This window comes from Peromyscus maniculatus, chromosome 10 (genome assembly GCF_049852395.1).
Source record: "Peromyscus maniculatus bairdii isolate BWxNUB_F1_BW_parent chromosome 10, HU_Pman_BW_mat_3.1, whole genome shotgun sequence".
Classification (NCBI taxonomy): domain Eukaryota; kingdom Metazoa; phylum Chordata; class Mammalia; order Rodentia; family Cricetidae; genus Peromyscus; species Peromyscus maniculatus.
Window position 1 is genome coordinate 18,888,898 of NC_134861.1, and position 19,754 is coordinate 18,908,651.

Genomic DNA, 19,754 nt, shown 5'->3' on the forward strand with positions numbered 1-19,754 from the left:
TATTGGAGGATACTCTAACAAATCTCTATATCTCAAAACAGAAGAGTAGATGCTTTTTAAAGGAATACACAAGCTTGTATGTATTTATTGCTGAAGATTGTTCCCCTCAGAACGTGAGCACAGCCCTCCCTTTATATAGCAGGGCCAAGATGAACTGGGAGCTTCCAACAATGAAGCAAATGGTTAGTGTTAAGGAGAGTTGCATGAGGTAGAAGGAGGACCCTAGGCAAGAACTCTCCTGAGTGACACATCACAGTCTTACACTGAGTAAGAGACTGGAAATTAAGCTGCACTGAGCTCACCTTCACAGGAACATCAATTACCAAATTAACTTTGTGGTGTCTATTTAATTGCATTGTCCTTAATTGAATCTGACAACCTGAAGGATCTCTGCCCTGCTCAGCACTACAAATTAAAATACCAGAAGCCACTGTCAAATACTCTGGATATCTCAATAAGTACTTTTCTATCCCCAGACATCATCATCATCAACAACAACAACAACAACAACAACACACACACACACACACACAAACCATGGGGGCATTATAGACTGAAATAGCACACTGTTACACACAATTGTTAGACATTTACTCTTGGAGTAAAGAATGTAATTCATGTAAAAAGTAAAATGCTTGTTTTAGTTAGATTTCCATTATTATAACACAGCAGCTGAGATAATCAACTTACAAAGTGAGAAGATTTATTTTGACTCACAGTTTTAGAGGTTTTGCTCTGTGGTTGTTCAACACTCTTCACTGTAGTGAAGCAGGATAAAGGACCTACTTACATCATCATGTCCAGAAAGCAAAACAAAACAAAGATGAAAGTCTAGGGTTCCATATGCCTATCCAAGAGCACTTTCCCTATAAACCAACTCCCTTTCACAAGACCCTACCTCCTAAAGGATCCACTACTTTTCAATAATACCACAGGCTGGGAACTAAACTCTCAGCCTCTGGGCTTTAGAGAACATGCAAAAATCCAAACAACATGAAACTGAGCATTGTTCTTTCAAGATATGTAAAGAATTATGATGGAATTTCGATGAGATTTTGTTCTGAAACTTTAGATTGCTTTTCATAGGATGGCCATTTTTACCATGTTAATCCTAATGATCCACAAGCATGAGAAAACCTTTCCATCTCTGATGTCTTCTTCAATTTCCTTCTTCAAAGACTGGAAGTTTTAAACTTGTCATACAGGTTTATCACTTGCTTGATTAGAGTTACTCCAAGATATTTTATATTATTTGTGGCTACTGTAAAGAGTATTGTTTTCCTGATTGGTTTCTCAGCCTGTTTATAGTTTGTATATAGAGCTACTGATTTTTTTGAGTGGATCTTGTATTCAGCCACTTCTCTGGAAGTGTTTATCAGCTGTAGAAGTTCCCTGGTAGAATTTTGAGGTTACTTATGTATACTGTCATATTGTCTGCAAATAGCAATACTTTGACTTCTTCCCTTCCAATTTGTATCCCCTTGATTTCCTTTGGTTGTCTTATTGCTAGAATTTCAAGTACTATATTGAATAGATATGGAGAGAGTGGACAGCCTTGTCTTATTACTGATTTTTGTGGAATTGCATTGAGTTTCTCTCCATTTAATTTGATGTTGGCTATAGGCTTGCTGTAAAATGCCTTTATTATGTTTAGACATGTCCCTTGTACCCCTGATTTCTCCAAGACTTTTAACAAAGGGGTGTTGGATTGTGTCAAAGGCTTTTTTCAGCATCTAATGAGATGATCATATGGTTTTGTTCTTTCAGTTTGTTTATATAATGGATTGCATTGACAGATATTCATATGTTGAATCATCCTGTATTCTTGGGATGAAGCCTTTTTGATCATGGTGGATGATCTCTTTGGTGTGTTCTTGGATTTGGTTTTCAAATCTTTTATTGAGTATTTTTGCATCAATATTCATGAGAGAAATTTGTCTCTAATTCTCTCTTTTTTTTAATCTTTGTGTGGTTTGGGTATCAGGGTAACTATGGCCTCATAAAATGAGTTGGGCAATGTTCCTTCTGTTTCTATTTTGAGGAATAATTTGAGGAGTATTAGTCTTAGCTCCTATTTGAAAGTCTGGTAGAATTCTGTGCTAAAACTGTCTGTAGATATTTATCAGGTCCATTTGATTCATAACATCTGTCAGCTCTATTATTTCTCTATTTAGTTTTTGTCTAGATGACACATCCATTGGTGATAATGGGGTATTGAAGTCTCCCACTATTAATGTATGAGGTTAGATGCATGATTTAAATTTTAGTAATGTTTCTTTTACAAATGTGAGTGGCCCTTGCATTTGGGGCAAATATATTTAAAGAATATAGTACATTTACACAATGGACTATTGCTTAGCTGTTAAAAAATAACATAAAATTTACAGTCAAATAGATGGAACTAGGGAAAAAAATCATCGTGAGTGTGATAACCCAGTCCCTGAAACACAAACATGGTGTGTGCTCACTTATAAGTGGATATTAACTGTAAAGCAAAAGATAATAATGCTATATTTTATAGACCCAGAGAGATTAAGAAAGAGCACTTATGGTGGGACCCAAAGATCTCCCTGGGAAGGGGAAATAGAATAAATTTCACTGCAGACTAGGGAATGCTGGGGTTGGGAACAGGAGGCATCAACTGGGGAGAAGAGAAAATACTAGAAAAACAACAGAAATTGGGGGCCATTTGGGGGTTAACGGTAGAAACCCAGTGCAATGAAAACTCCATGCAATCTCCAACAGTAACCCTAGCAAAGACTCCTAGTAATGAGGAACACAGAGCCTGAACCAGCCACCTTCTGTAACCAGGCATGGCCTCAAGTGAAGGGTTTAGGACACCAACCCAACCATAGAACCTTGGACCTACAGTTGGACCTGCCTGCAGAGTGATCTGGCACCAGAGCCTAACAGAGAATCCTCGTTCAAGAGACCAGACAGATGGGAGCAGATGCAGAGTCTCACAGCCAAACACTGAGCTCAAGGAGGATGGTGAGGGAGGGTTGGAGGAAACAGGGGTCAGGGACACCTCGTGAACATGGCCCACAGAATCAATTAACTAGGACTCATGGCACTTACAGGGATCAGGGAACCTGTAAGGGTCTGACCTAGGTCCTCTGCAGAAATGTTATGACTGAGTAGCTTGGTGTTCTTGTGGGATTCCTAACAGTAGGAGCAGGACAGTCACTGACTCTTTTGCCTACTTATGGGACCCTTTTTCTCCTACTGGGTTACCCAGACTTGATGGGATGGTATGTACCTGGTCTTATCGTACCATATTATGCTATGACTGATTGAAAAGAAAAGAAAAAGTAAAAAGAGCAGACTACTCCTCAAACATCTCCACACCCGGCTCAGCACCCGACCCAAATGATTATTAGCAATTGAATGAACATATGAATGCACTTCTTAACTAAAAAGAAAAAAATCCAAACAATAACAATACAAAGAGGTAGATAAGCCTTAGGTATAATTGTAGTGTAATCAGTACAGTGCTCACCTTGACTCATTTGTTAGAGCCTCACACATGCCCAACATCATTCTGAACTTGAGGATAATGCAGTAAAAGACACACACTGGCCAAGCTGGTGTAATCTAAGAGATCAAGGAAAGAAGATAAGTAAATGAAAGAAACTGTGTGGTAGATAACGGGAAATACAAGGAGAAAAGTCAAGCAAGAGGGAGGTAGGCACCATGGCAAGGCTTCGCGTGTGTGAAACAGCATAGCAGAAAAGTCCCCACAGCAAAGGTGGCATGGGGGAGTGGAAGAGACCAGTGTGGCCAGAGCAAGTAAAGCACATTAGCACAGGCCAGATCTCCTAGCAGGCTTGGTAGCATGGCAGGACATTTTTGGGGACGTTTGCACTTACTTTGACTAAATGGGAGATCACTGCAGGATTTAGGACAGGGGAATAGTTTAACTTCCAACTTTCACTTCACCTTCTTCGGCCCCCTTCCCCGCTCTTGTGTGTCTGATCTGTGACAGAGGTAATGTATCCATCATGCCACTTAGTCCTGATCCTGGGTCTTATGATCTCCACTTTTTGTAGATGATAACAAAGATGGTAAGTAGCCTCCCACTGTATAACTGTTAGTTGACAAGACTAGAATTGAATCAAGTCTTCTCCTTTCTAACCATTCTAACCACCTTTAACAAAATAAACAAATCTGTCATAATAATTGATAGTCCAGTTCTGGTGACGTTTAGACACAGAAAACAGTCACTGGGAGTGTCAGTTAAAATATACACAATATTCAAAGCTTGCAGAGGGCTTTCACATCCGTTCCCTCATTGGCTAAGCAGAGCAGTAATGAGCACCATTGCCTTGGCAGTAGTGAAGCTACCTGAGACAGAGGAAGCAAATTTTACCCATCACAAAGTTCTTTACAATCTTCCTGGTTGGATAGGATTAAATAGCAAAACCCTGTGCTAATGGCATGTACATTTAAGACTTAGAAATCAAGTCGCACAGCTGAGTTCCTAAGCCTCCTATGGTGAGTCCTGATGAGACAACCAGGCTGCCTGACTTGGGTCCAATATACATGTCACTTTGTTCTCCTTTGCTTTATTAACTGACCTCTAGGTCAGATTTGGTTTGCTCTCCATCTCCTCATCCTTCATTCAGACCTATGCTTCCGCGGGTCCACCCACACCCTGTGTCCCCAGCTTGACCTAGCTCCCATTAGTAATGAGGGCTCCACCCAAGGATCATGTCCCAGCTGGATGCTGCAGCTGCACTTGGCTAGGGCATTCCAGTGGTCAGAGCCTGCCAGGTGCTCCCCTCTTGGGCAGATTGCCTCTGCTCTGTGCTACCCTCTCTGGTGGAACCAGTGGTTGATCTGTGGCAGCTGGGCTAGGTCATGGCCTCCAGAGTCGATCTGTTGTATTAGAATTACCTGTGAGGAGTATTAAAATGGCATTGCCAGAAGCCAGCCCCAGAGTCCTTGATTAGTCAGTGTGGGGCACAGCCTCAGAATCTGCTTTTCTAATAGGTTCCCAGGCAATGAGCATACTGCTGGACATATTCCATACTGAGAAAATTACTTCCTCAGGCCCACTAGTAATCAGAAGTGGATGGATTGTTTGTGTGGGTTTAAGAGTTGCCAGGTCACAAAACACATTTTCAGAAAAGTTATAGGGAAGGGGTAAAATGATGTGATTATATTTTAATTTCAAAAACTAAAGAATATTAAAAGGAATACAAGAAGCCCAGAGTCCTCTTTAGGTGACTCAAAGGGCATCTATGAATTCACAAAGGTTTTCTGTCTACAGATTCTGGGTGCACAAAGTGGAAACAAGAATTAGGACATCCTCTATAGGATCTTATAGTCAATGTCAAAGTAAAAACAAATAAGCCAAAAACCAAGGTCCAAGTAGAGGATAGCTGGGTCATACAGTAGTTCTACATTTCATTTTTGCTTGAAGCTCCATACTGATGACCATAGTAACTTCACCAGTTTATGCTCCCACCTGCAGTGAGTAGAAGTCCCTCTTTGCCCTCAGCCTTTGCCAACATGGGTTATTATTTGTTTTCTTGATCTTAGCCATGCTGTCTGAGCTGAGATGAAATCTCAAAGCAATTTTAGTTTGCATCTCACGGAGGGGTTAGGATGTTGAATGTTAAAAAAAAAATAGATTGATTGGCCATTAGTGTTTCTTCTTTTGAGAGCAGTCTGTTCATTTCATTGGCCCATTGTTGGGCATGTTTGTGGTTTTGGCTGATTTCTGCAATTCTTTATGTATTCTGGGTATCAGCCCCCTGTCTGAGGTACTGCTGGCAGGTTTTCTTCTCATCTGAAGATTGTCCCTTTACTCTGCTGCTAATTTTGTTTACTGTGAAGAAGTTTTTACATAGTATCATTTGTCAGTTCTTGCAACTGTGTCCTCTGCCACTGAACTCCTGCTCAGAAAGGCCAAGTCTATAGCTCTAACTTAAATGCACCCCCTGTGTTTTCTTCTAATGGGTTCAGCGACAACAAGAGAACCTATAAAGTTTAAGCAGAATTAGAATTCCGCTGTGCACCAGGGTATTTCAGAGGAGCTAGACTCCACCTGAAGTTAAATTGTGTCTATTTTAGGAGACTTTTTGGAGTACAGTAACTTCCAAGCTCATTGTTCAAACATTTTATGACATGAAGATAATCATTTTTCTTATAGCTAACATTTTTAGAGCAATGACCATGACCAAGGTACTTACTTGCAAAATAGTGACTTAATTATCCACACAGGGGTCTATCTAGCATTTTTTTTAAGATACCAAAACTGAGACTTAGAAGTGAAAATGACTTAGCAAGCTTTAAAAAAGAGAGAGAGAAAGCAAGTGTAGAAGCTAAGAATTTTACCCAAAGAATCTGGCTTCCTCAGCCATCCACTCTGGGATTAAGATGTATCCTGAAATGAAGTTCAGAACCTGGTTGTTGTTATTTAAAAATAATATTAAAAATGTAAAATATTTTAAATAAAAAAGAGGAAACAAAACCAAAAAACCTTTTATATCTCTACAACAGAAAGAGCTACAATTCAGCTTTTGGGTTATCAACGTCTTGAGTTCTTTTTCCGTTTTTTTTTTTTTTTTGTATGAATATGTAGTACCTGAGATGTAGAGAATTATAATAGAAATTTTTATATAATAAAATATGGTCTATATCTTATTATGAAAATGTATGTTACTTGTAAAGTGAAATAAGGTGGAAAGAACAAAATAAAAATCATTCAATACTCCTAGAATATAAATTCACACTCAAGAAGCTCATGAGATCTACATGGAAATTTAAGACTGTTCATGTAGATACAAGACAATAAGAACGGTTGCAGTGGCAATCAGTGATTTATTGGTTTGCCCCTATAACCTGATATCGTACTGTGTGCTGTAATGTCACCACTGAAGATGGGCTTTCATGGACAGCAGGAATTTCACTCAGTGTCTTAAAACATTTAGTGTAGTAAAGACAGATGAGAATTTACTAAATTTTCCTCTTCCAATAATTTTCTACTCCTACTCCTTATCATAATTAAAAACAAACAAATGTAGATTAGAGGAAGAATTTAACATAAAATTGGTAGACATTTAAGTCGTTAATTTTTCTGCAGGGAATAAAATATTACTTAATTTTAAAGTGTTTTGAGGCTGTCTTACATAGGTACTGTATTTACATCACCTTTTACCCCCTCTCTCCACTCCAACTCCTTCTGTGTTTCTCTACTCCCTCCCTCTCAAGTTCATGGCCTCCTTCATAATTGCTATTATTGAACACATACATGCACACACACAGATATATGCAGCCAATTGAGTCCATTTTCTGTTGCTTTTATGTGCATGTGTTTAGGGCTGAGCACTTGGGGTTAGATAACTTAGTTGGGGGGCTTATCCCTGGAGACTGATTCCTCAGCATCCATTTATTGCCTATAGCCCTTCATCTAGGTATGAGACCATGCAGAGTCTGCTGTCCATGTTCATGTATCAGCTATTGATGACATTTTGTATGTCTTGCTTATGAAGTCATATTGTTGAGATTCCATCGGTAGAGCTTACCTGCTATGTCTAGAAGACATTATCTCTCAGCAGATCACCTGGGCCACTGACTCTTACAACCTTTGTGACACCTGGTCTATAATGTTCCCTGGAGCCTTAGGTGCATGGACTTGTACTACAGATGTACCAGTTGGGTTTGGGCACCTCACAGGCACTTATTCTCTACATTTTGAGAAGTAGTGCATCTCTGTTGTAGTTGTCAATGTTGTTGAAGGTGCTTCCCTGATGAGGAGTGAGAGTAGCATGTATCTGGGAATATATGGTCACACATTTAGCATCCAGTCAGGAATAATGACTACAATTAACACTCATCTGGGGTCTATGACCTCATCATCCATGCGTAGGTGGTTGGTTTCACAGTATCAGGCATAAATTCCTTCCTATGAGTGGTCCTCAAGACAAATTAAACAGCTGTCAGTTACACCAAAGGTTACAGGAGCACTATTAAACTGTCAAAGGTATCATGCCAGGATGGTCATTTTTGTGGTTTAAAGACTTTACAGCTGGGTATGAGTACAGATTCCTTTTCTCCCTTGTCTACTTGAGTAGCACCTTCTGATACTGTGAGAACTATCTAACTATCAGTCATATCTATCCATCCATCCATCCATCCATCCACTCACTGACCCATCATCTATCTATCTATCTATCTATCTATCTATCTATCTATCTATATCTATCTATCTATCTACCTGTCTGTCTACCTACCTACCTACCTACCTTTTTATTCATCTATCATCCATCTAATGCATTTTAAGTAAGTTTATGAAACAACATGTATTTTGCAGTTACTCTAATGCTTTGTGGTATATTTTGCTTTGACCATTGCACTTGGTGATTTTTCTCTACCTTGCCGAATGATTACTGTACAGAAACATTTTTTTCACTATTATTCAACTGTTTTTAAGTGCATGTATTTATTTAATAGTATTTCCCAAAGCACATCCATTGTATATGAGATTCTTTTTGATGTTCTATAAAAGAAAGGCTCTGTGACTTAATGTGTTTGTGGAAAAGCATAAATGTATCCAGACATATGTAAAATTTGAGAAGTTCTACAGAGGGAAAAAAATTTTAATCATTAGTATCATGCATTTTATCACTTTGAATGTCTCCATTGACAAGCACTCAATTAGATTATACTCATTGCAATCCAGTAATAGACACTGAGATTTGTCTGTCTCATAGCCTGGCAAGTTGGAGGGCTGGGGAGCCAGAGAGCTGGAAGGCTGGAGGGCTGGAGGGCTGGAGGGCTGGAGGGCTACAGAACTAGAAGGCTGGAGAGCTGGAGGACTGGAGGGCTAGAGGGCTGGAGGATTGGAGAGCTGATAGGCTGGAGTGCTAGAGAGCTGGAGGGCTAGAGGGTTGGAGGGCTGGAGAACTGGAAGGCTGGAGGGATGGAGGACCAGGTTTAGAAAGCCAGTGCTTAGCAGCAATGCTTTATTCTGTGTGCTCCATTTCCTAAGTGGTGTGGGGACTTCAGGTAAGCCAAGACATCTGCTAAAGATCACAGATGCCTGAGGGTCTCCAAAGCATCAGCTCAACAGCACCCACTGAAAGGGGACCATTATTCTGAGAAATAGCACTTATGTTTCCAGAAATAAAACCTCTTAGGTGAAAGAGCATTCTATTTGAATTTCCATACTTCCAATTGTTACTCTTTCACAAAGAGAGCAGCTAAACTTCACCAAAGTGAGCAAGGCACTGAAGTTGACTAAAAGGCACAAAATCTGGCTGTTGGAACAGAGCTAACTTAACTTTTACTGCCTTTGAAACTCAAATCCATTTGGTAAGGGAGCTTAATCATCTAGGAAAAACAGTGATGTGAAGAACAGGATGCCATATCTGATGGATTTGTGAAGGCATCAGGTTACTGAAGCTTTAGCCAGCTCACAGGAAAATGCTTTCCCTTTTATTCCACAGTGCCTGCGTGTCAGTATCAAATCATTCCCACACTATAAAATATGCCTCAAAACCCCACGCCTTCCAGGAGACCAAGGTTTTGGCTTTTGGAGGGTTTTCTCCAGAGTCTTAAATCGATTCCCAAAACAGCAGTTTCTCTGTGGCTTTGTTCAAACTCAGAATCCTTTGGCTCAGGCTGCAACAGTAATTGAAAGAAGAAACAGACAGTCATGTATGTTGGCAGATCTCATTGACAGGACATGCCCTCCTTTCTCATCATGGTTTTATGGCACTACAGTTGGTTTTTGTCTCGTGTGAACATGTTTATCATTCATGCTCAATCTTTTGTTGCTGCTTAGCTCTTTTTCCTTTTTATATTTTGAGAATAATCTTAAAGACCTTGCTAAATACTACATAGAACATGAAAGTAATGCATTATGGGATATATAGATATTTATAGCAGAAATATATGCAATTGTGTGTGTGTGTGTGTGTGTGTGTGTGTGTGAGAGAGAGAGAGAGAGAGAGAGAGAGAGAGAGAGAGAGAGAGAGAGAGAGAGTTTCTCTGTATCCCTGACTGTCCTGAAAATTAATTTGTGGAACAGGCTGGCCTTGAACTCACAGAGATCTGCCTGCCTCTGCCTCCTGAGTGTTGAGATTAAAGGTGTGGGCCACCACAGCCTGGCTAATTTCATATTTTTCTTTTGTTTTATTAATTTTTTTCAATTATTTTACATACTAATCACAGTTTCCCCTCCCTCCTTTCTTCTCATTCCCTTCCCCCACCTTCCACCTACCTCCCCCATTCACTCTTCCATTCAGAAAGGGGCAGGCCTCCCATGGGAGTCAACAGAGCATAGTATATCCAGTTAAGGCAGGACCAAGCTCCTCCCAGGGCATCAAGGCTGGGCAAGGCATCGCAGCATGAGGAATAGGTTCCAAAAAGCCAGCAAATGTGCCAGGGACAGGTCCTGATCCCACTGTAGGGACCCCACAGACAGACCAAGCAACACAACCATCATCCACATGCAGAGGGCCTAGGTTGGTGCCATGCAGGCTCCCTAACTGTCATCCAGTGTCCCTGAGCTCCCACTAGCTCAGTCAGCTGTGTCTATCGGTTCCATATCATGACCCCCTGGCTCATACTATCCCTCCTCTCTCTCTTGAACAGGATTACCTCCGACCAATGCTTAGGTGTAGATCTCTGCATTTGTTTCTATCAGTTACTGGATGAAGATTCTATGATGACAATTAGGGTATTCACCAATCTGGTTACAATAGATGGCCAGTTCAGGCACCTTCTCCACTATTGTTAGGAGTCTTCACTGAGGTCATCCTTGTGGATTCCGGGGCGTTTCCCTGGCATCAGGTTTCTCCCTAACCCCAAAATGGCCCCCTCTATCAAGATATCTCTTTCATGACTTTCCCCTTCCATCCAGCCAATTCGACTAACCTGATCCCTCATGTTCCCATCCCAACATACCCTATCCTCCACCACCAACCCCACCTCGATATCCCAGGAGCTCTCTCTATTTCCACTTCCCAAGAAAATCCATGTGTCCCTCTTAGGGTCCTCCTTGTTACCTAGCTTCTATGGGGCTGTGGATTGTAGCCTGGTTATCCTTTGCTTTACATCTAATGTATACTTAGGAATGAGTACAAAGCATGTTTGTCTTTTAAGTCTGGGTTACCTCACTCAGGACAATTTTTTTTCTAATTCTATCCATTTGCCTGCAAATTTCATGATGTCACTGTTTTTTACCACTGAGTAATACTCCATTTGAAAATGTACCACATTTTCTTCATCCATTCTTCTGTTGAGGGGCATCTATGTTGTTTCCAGGTTCTGATTATTATTAATAATGCTTCTATGAACATAGTTGGGCAAGTGTCCTTGTAGTATGATTGACCATCCTTTGTGCATATGCCCAAGATTGGTATCATTGGCCCTTGATGTAGATTGATTCCCAGTTTTCTAAGAAGTCACCATACTGATTTTCACAAGTTTGCACTCCCACAAGCAGTGGAGAACTGTTCCCCTTACTCCACATCATCTCCAATACAGGCTGTCATTAGTGTTTTTGATCTTAGCTATTCTGATAGGTGTAAGATGGTATCTCAGAGTCATTTTGATTTGCATTTCTGATAGCTATGGATGCTGAACATTTCTTTAAGTGTTTCTCAGCCATTTGAGATTCTTTCGTTGAGAATTCTGTTTTGATCTGTACCCCATTTTAAAGCTGGATTATTTGATATTTTGATGTCTAGTTTTTTGAGTTCTTTATATATTTTGGAGTTCAGCCCTCTGTCAGATGTGGGGTTGGTGAAAATCTTTTCTCAGTGTGTAGGCTAATGTTTTGTCTTATTGACAGTGTCTTTTGCCTTATAGAAGTTTTTCAGTTTCAGCAAGTCCCATTTATTAATTATTGTTCTCAGTGTCTGTGTTATATTTAGGAAGCAGTCTCCTGTACCAATGCATTAAAGGCTACTTCCCACTTTCTCTACGATCAGGTTCAGTGTAACTGGATTTATGTTGAGTTCTTTGATCCACTTGGACTTGAGTTTTGTGCAGGGCGATAGATAATGGATCTATTTGTATTCTTCCATATGACAACATTCAGTCATGCCAGCACCATTTGTTGAAGAAGATTTCTTTTTTCCATTGTACAATTGGGTTTCTTTGTCAAAAATCCAGTATTTATAGGTGTGTGGATTTATGTCAGGGTCTTTGATTTTATTTCATTTGATCCACTTGTCTGTTTTTATGCCAGTACCATGTTGTTTTTAATACTATAGCTCTATAGTAGAGCTTGAAGTCAGGGACGGTAATGACTCTGGAAGTTCCTTTATTGTATAGGATTGTTTTAGCTCTCCTGGGTTCTTTGTTTTTCCATATGAAGTTGAGTATTGTTCTTTCGAGGTATGTAAAGAATTTGTTGGAATTTTGATGGGGATTGCATTGAATTTGTAGATTGCTTTTGGTAAGATTGCCATTTTTTACTGTGTTAATCCTACCAATCCATGACCATGGCAGATCTTTCCATTTTCTGATATCTTCTTCAATTTCTGTCTTCAGAGACTTAAAGTTCTTGTCATAAAGGTCTTTCACTTGTTTGGTTAGAGTAACCCCAGAATATTTTATATTATTTGTAGGTATTGTAAAGGGTGATGTTTCTCTGATTTCTTTCTTAGCCCATTTATCACTTGTATTTAGGAGGTTTAGTGATTTTTTTTAGTTAATATTGTATCCCACCACATTACTGAAGGTGTGTATCAGCTGTAGGAGTTCCTTGGTAGAATTTTTGGGGTCACTTATGTATACTACTATATCATATGCAAATAGCAAAAGTTTGCCTTATTCCTTTCCAATTTGCTACCCCTTGATGTCCTTTTGTTGTCTTATTCTTCTAGCTAGAATTTCGAGTACTATATTGAATAGATATGGAGAGAGTGAACAACCTTGTCTTGTTCTTGATTTTAATGGAATCGCTTTGAGTTTCTTTCCATTTGATTTAATTTTGGCTGTTGGCTTGCTGTATATCACTTTTATTATGTTTAGGTATGTTCCTTTTATCATTGATTTCTCCAGAACCTTTATCATGAAGGTATGTGTGGGAGATCAGCTCCCACATTTATTTACCCCAGGGACTCTAGAGGAATGAGGGATAAGAGATTTAGATTGGAATAAAGAGGGGAGAGAAACAGAGAGAAATGTAGGATAGCCCCGGGTGGGCCTGGATCCTTGTCCACCAGCAGCAAACTTTATTCCAAAGGGCTATTTATAACAATGCCAAGGGGAGGGGCAAGGGACCCCCCCTTGCAAGTTACAGCCAAGTATAGACCCTTACAAACTCCTGGTACTAAGGCCCATGGTTAAATCATCCTCTTCATGCAGTCCTGCTGGGTAAAGCCACTGGGAAACCTAGATGGGCTTTAACAGGAGTGTTAGATTTTGTTAAAGGCTTTTTTTTGGCATCTAATGTGATTATCATATATATTTTTTTCAGTTTGTTTATATGGTGGATTGCATTGACAGATTTTGGTATGTTGAACTACCCCTGCATCTCTGGGATGAAGCCTACTTGATCATGGTGGATGATTTTTTTTTTTTTTTTTGATGTGCTCTTGGACTGTTTGCCAGTATTGCATTGAATATTTTTGCATCAATATTCATTTGGGAAATTGGTCTGTAATTCTCTTTCTTTGTTGCATCTCTGTGTGGTTTGGGTATCAGGGTAACTGCGGCACTATAAAAAGAATTTGGCAATATTCCTTCTGTTTCTATTGTGCAGAACAATTTGAGGAGTATTGGTATCAGCTCTTCTTTGAAATTCTGAAAGAATTCTGTGCTGAAACCATCTGGCCCTGGACTTTTCTTGGTTGGGAGACTTTTAAAGACTGCTTCGATTTCCCTTGGGGTTAAAGGTCTGTTTAAATTGTTTATCTGGTCTTGATTTAATTTTGGCATGTGGTACCTATTAAGAAACTTGTCCATTTCTTTTAGATTTTCCAATTTTGTGGTGTACAGGTTTTTTAAGTATGACCTAATGATTCTTTGTATTACCTCGTTGTCTGTTGTTATGTCTCCCTTTTCATTTCAGATTTTGTTAATTTGTATGTTCTCTCTCTGCCTTTTGGTTAGCTGGATAAGGGTTTGTCTATTTTGTTGATTTTTTTCTCAAAAAAACCAACTCTTTCTTTCATTGATTCTTTGTATTGTTCTCTTTGGCTCTAGTTTATTGATTTCAGCCCTCAGTTGGATTATTTCCTGCTGTCTAGTCCTCCTGGGTGAGTTTGCTTCTTTTTGTTCTAGAGCTTTCAACTGTGCTGTTAAGTCATTAGTGTGAGATTTCTCCAACTTCTTTATGTAGGCATTTCATACTATGAACTTTCTTCTTAGCACTGCTTTCATAATGTCCCATAAGTTTGAGTATGTTGTGGATTCATTTTCATTGATTTCTGGGAATTCTTTCATTTCTTTTATTTCTTCCTGACCTATTGGTGATTCAGTTGAGGGTTGTTCATTTTTCATGAGTTTTCTGTAGTTAGTGTTGTTGAACTCTAACTTTAAACCACGGTGATGTGATAAGATACAGGGGGTTATTACCATTTTTCTGTATCTGTTGAGATTGCTTTATGACTGAGTATGTGGTCAATTTTGGAGAAGGTTGCATGAAGTGCTGAGAAGAAGGTGTATTCTTTTGTGTTTGGATGAAATGTTCTGTAGATGTCTATTAAGTCTATTTGAATCATAACATTTTCTAGTTCCCTTGTTTCTCTGTTAAGTTTCTATCTGGCAGATCTGTCCATTGGTGAGAGTGGGGTGTTGAAGTCTCCCACTTTTAATGTGTGGGGGTGATGTGTGATTTAAGCTCTAGTAATGTTTCTTTTATGAATGAGGGTACCCATTTATGTATTTGTGGGTACTCAAATATGTATTTGAGGCATAAATGTTTAGAATTGATACTTCATTATTTTGTAGTCTATGTTGTTAGATATTAGGACAGCTACACCTGCTTGCTTCTTAGGTTCACTGATTGGAAGATCTTTTCCTAACCCTTTACTTTGAGGTAATGTGTCTTTGAAGTTGAGATGTGTTACTTGTATAGCCAAAGGATGGACACTGTTTTTGTATCCATTCAGTTAGCCTGTGTCTTTTTATTGGTGAATTGAATCCACTGATATTAAGAGATGTTAATGCCCAGTGATTGTTAATTCCTGTTATTTTTTGGTTTTGGTGATGGTGGTGGTAGTGTGTGTGTGTGTGTGTGTGTGTGTGTGTGTGTGTGTGTGTGTGTTTTCTTTGGGTTTTGTTGGTGTGAGGTTATCTATTACCTGTGTTTTTGTGGATGTAGCTAACTTTCTTGGTTTGGAATTTTCCTTATAGTACTTTCTTCAGGGTTGGATTTGTGGATAGGTATTGTTTAAATCTGGTTTTGTCATGAAATATCTTGTTTTCTTCATCTATGGTGATTGAAAATTTTGCTGGGTATAGTAGTCTGGGCTGGCATCCGTGGTCCCTTAATGTCTGCAAAACAACTGTCCAGAAGCTCCTTGCTTTTAGAGTCTCCATTGAGAACTCAGGTGTAATTCTGATATGTCTGCCTTTATATGTTACTTGGCCTTTTTCCTTTGCAGCTCCTAATATTCTTTCTTTATTCTGTATGTTTAGTGTTTTGATTAATATGTGGCATGGGGACTTTTGTTTTTGGTACATCCTAGTTGTCATTCTGTAAGCTTCTTATACCTTTATAGGCATGTCCTTTAGTTTGGGAAAGTTTTCTTCAATGATTTGCTGAATATGTTTTCTGTGCCTTTGAGCTGGAATTCTTCTCCTTCCATCCTTACTATGCTTAAGTTTGGTCTTTAATGGTGTTCCAGATTTCCTTGATGTTTTGTGTTAGGAATGTACTTGATTTAATATTTTCTTTGACTGATGAATCTATTTCCTCTATTGAACCTTCAATGCAAGATATTCTCTCTTCCATCTCTTGTATTTTGTTGGTGATACTTGCATCTGTAGTTCCTATTCACTTCCCCAGATTTTCCATTTCCAGAATTCCTTCAGTTTGTGGGTGTTTTTGTTTCTATTTCAATTTTCAAGTCTTGAACTACTTCCTTCACGTGTTTGATTGTTCCTTCACCTGTTTTTCACCTGTTTGATTGTTTTTCTTGGCTTTTTTTTTTTTTTTGAGATAGGGTTTCTCTGTGTAGTTTTATTGCCTGGATCTCGCTCTGTAGAACAGGCTGGCCTTAAACTCACAGAGATCTACCTGGCTCTGCCTTCCGAATGATGGGATTAAAGGTGTGTGCCACTACTGCCTGGCTTTCTTGGCTTTATTGAAGGGATTTATTGATTTCTTCCAATTTTTTTGTCTTTTACTCAATTTAAGAGAATTTTTCATTTCCTATTTAAGAGCCTCAATCATCTTCATAAAGTTATTTTTAAGATTGTTTTCTTATGCTTCAGCTGCATTGGAATGTTCAGGTCTTGCTGTTGTAGGATCACTGGGTTCTGGTGGTTCCATCTTGCTCTTTCAGTTGTTCAGTGTATTCTTACACTGGCATTTACTCATCTGTTCTTCCAACTGTTGTGGGTTATGCCCATGCCTATGTAGTCTGTTTTTCCAACTGGTGTGGTTTGGGCCTTGGCCTGTTCTTCCAACTGGTATGGTTTACACCTGTGCCTATGTAGTCTTCTGTGGTTGTAGAGGAGGGCTAGCCTCAGGAATGATGTTCAAGGTCATGGGGTTGGGTGGTAGAGTGGGTTTTTGGAGGGACAGAGTCCAGTGAGTGGTGAGGGTCCATCTGGGAGTCAGATCTCTCCCCAACTTGCAGGCTGGTGGGGACTACACCAGGGCAGTGGAGTTCCACCAGAGATGGGGTTGGGGCTCAGCTACCTTGCTGGTGCTGGGATGAGAGGGGGAGGGGCATGGGATGTGCTCTGGGGTTTAGGGTCTGAACTTTTGAGCAGTTCAGGTGGGAGGCCATTCACTCACCTGTTCTTCCAACTGGAGTGTGTTGTGCCTGTGCCTATGTAGTCTGCTGGGGTTTCAGGTGAGGCTGGCTACATGGAGGATGTGTAGGTGAATGGGGTTGAGCAACGGAGTGGGTCTTAGAGGGACTAAGTTCAGTGGGTGGCCAGGGTGGTGGTGCAGCCTGGAGGCAGGTCTCTCATCTGCTTGTTGGCCTGTGGGGACCATGAAAATTTATAAATATGTACTGAGAAATTTCTTGTGAATCTGGAGTTCATATATAAGTATGTGGTCTTGGGGGCATTTCCTGTTATTTTGGGAGGACAATAGTTATATAAACAGAAAAACAAACAAAAAAACTTTTAACGAATTGCAACTAATTACAATATAGCAAGAATCTGTTTTTGCTTTGTTGGGTTATATTTTCTCTAGAAATAGTTCCCTGAGCTGTCAAAACTGAGGGGAGGGGTATTTTCAAACAGAGGGCTCAACTGAAACTGGGTGGGAGAAGTGAATACAGAAGTTATCTGCTGTCTAAATGCCCCCTGCTTTTTTTCCCCCTTAACTGGGTTCCATCCTTTTTCCTTGAGGGGTAGATGCTTGCCATTGCAATCACTATCTTCATGACTAGAACCATACTTATGCTCCAACACGTGTGTGAATTAATCTTTTTGATAAGGCATTTTATCAAGTATCAATAAATGAATTTTGAATAGGAAAATATTCTTTTCTTTGCAGAAGGCAAATGATCACCACGTTGCTTAGAAAAAAAAAAGTCCCTGTAAGTCTTTTCGCTTATGGTAGAAATTGTAATTGAAAGAGAATCAATCAACCCATTATTAAATTTTATCATATTATTTTATACATTAATCAAGATATTGTCCTTGAACTGTCCAATGATGTCTTATAATAAAATTATATTTGTTTTGCAGGTACCATACACCATGTCTCATATAGATATAAGCTCACATCATTATTTTCTCCATTTCTCACAAAAATAAACTGAAGCAAGGTTTAAGCCATATGCTTGAGGTTACAATTATTAAAAATTGTCATGAATTCCAACCCTTATGTTTCTAACCTAAAAACATCGAGTAAATTAATACAAGTATATATCACATTTTCCTTTTTAAACACGCAAAGAAAAGAGCATCATTGTTCACTTGTATTTGACATTGAGCAATGAATGGACCTGTCTCTAGAAAGGGCTGACAACTGTACTAGGAGTTGAGTTGATGTAAGTGTTGCTACCAACACAACTGAGAGGTTTCAAGGGGAGAGTTTTTATCAGACCCAAGTGTCTCCTGAATCATTTGGATGTAGTCATTTACCCTGTGGCACCACTGCCGTAAGTCATAGGTCCCTATCAGTCTATGAAAATGTTGTGACTATTTTGCAGACAGGTAATTACCAGTTCCTTTAGCTTCAAGATCTGCTACATTGGAGTATAAGGAGAATATTTCTAAAAATAAAACAGTGGGTTTGGGAGGCCTTATACACTCAGCTTCAAGTAGATGAAAATCCAGGGGGGTCTTTAGTAGTAGTCAATTGCTCTGTGGCATTTGGAGCTGTTCCTCTATAGAGTTTATTGCCATGGCCCCTGTAATGAAACCTGTCAGGTATTCAATCCATAAATTATAAGAAAGGTGCTTTAAATGACATGAACAAATACATACATATGAAAGGAAATAAAGACTTAAAACACAGTGAAAAAACTTACATAGTTTGGTCCAAGGAAAAGTGCACGGTCTCAACACTTCTCTTCTTACTACATCTGAGTACAGTCCCTGGCTCTGAATTTAAATTATTCAGTAATTCACCATAATGGTCTCACCTAGAATTTGACAACAAATAACTAAATAGCCACTTGGATCACTTTCATCGCAAGTTCTGCTCACTTTATCCTCAACATGGCATCCAGATTGATTCTTATAAAATTCCATTCTCTTCCTTACAGCTCTCAAAGCCCTCACTACTGGCTGTGAGACTGTATGTTAGCCATCTCTCTGTGGCATCTCTGAGTTTATCTCTACCCATAGTCTTCCTTGATGATTCCATTCCAATCCCATGGACATCCTGATGGTCAAATATGCTAGGCCTACCTTGATGCATGCTGTATATACACAGAAATATCTGTTCTCTTATTAACTTATAATGTGTTACTTTCAACATCCTTTGTAATTTTTATGTTTACTATTTATTACTTTGTATATTATTTATCTATGTTACATGACTAGATGATAATCTAAACAGAAACTACTGTCCTCTCTGAATACAGCAGAATAGTGCCTAGAAAATTATAGACACTTATTTCAGGCTTACAGAATGAATGAATAGGAATAGATGCATATTTCTACCATATTTAAACATACTGTTAACCCAAGTATTGCTCTAAATGAAAATGATGGTCATATCATAAATTGGCATTCCAAGTCCTTTTCGTTGGCTTCACAGAAAGTGAGGTGTGATGCTGGGGAAGGACCTTGGCTCACAAGCTTACCAACCCACAGAGGCCCTGTCACGACCAGCCCAGGTAACTTCAGCTAAGCCACCATTGCATTCTAACCCTTACTTTTCTCATTTGTGGGACTGAAAAATTCTTCAAAGCCTACCTCTCATATTTGCCATGACAAATGAATTATTTTCCATATGCAGTGTGCTCAATAAGTAGTACCAATGGTAGTAATAAATGCAGTGGCTTTTACAAATAGGTAGCCATGAAATGGTCTGAAAGAGTCAAGTATAATAACTTTTAGTGTTAAATCAATATTTCTGGATAAATATTAGTTATAAAAATTACAAAAATAGGCCTTTGATTTTCTAGAATCCCAAAGATGATAATGCA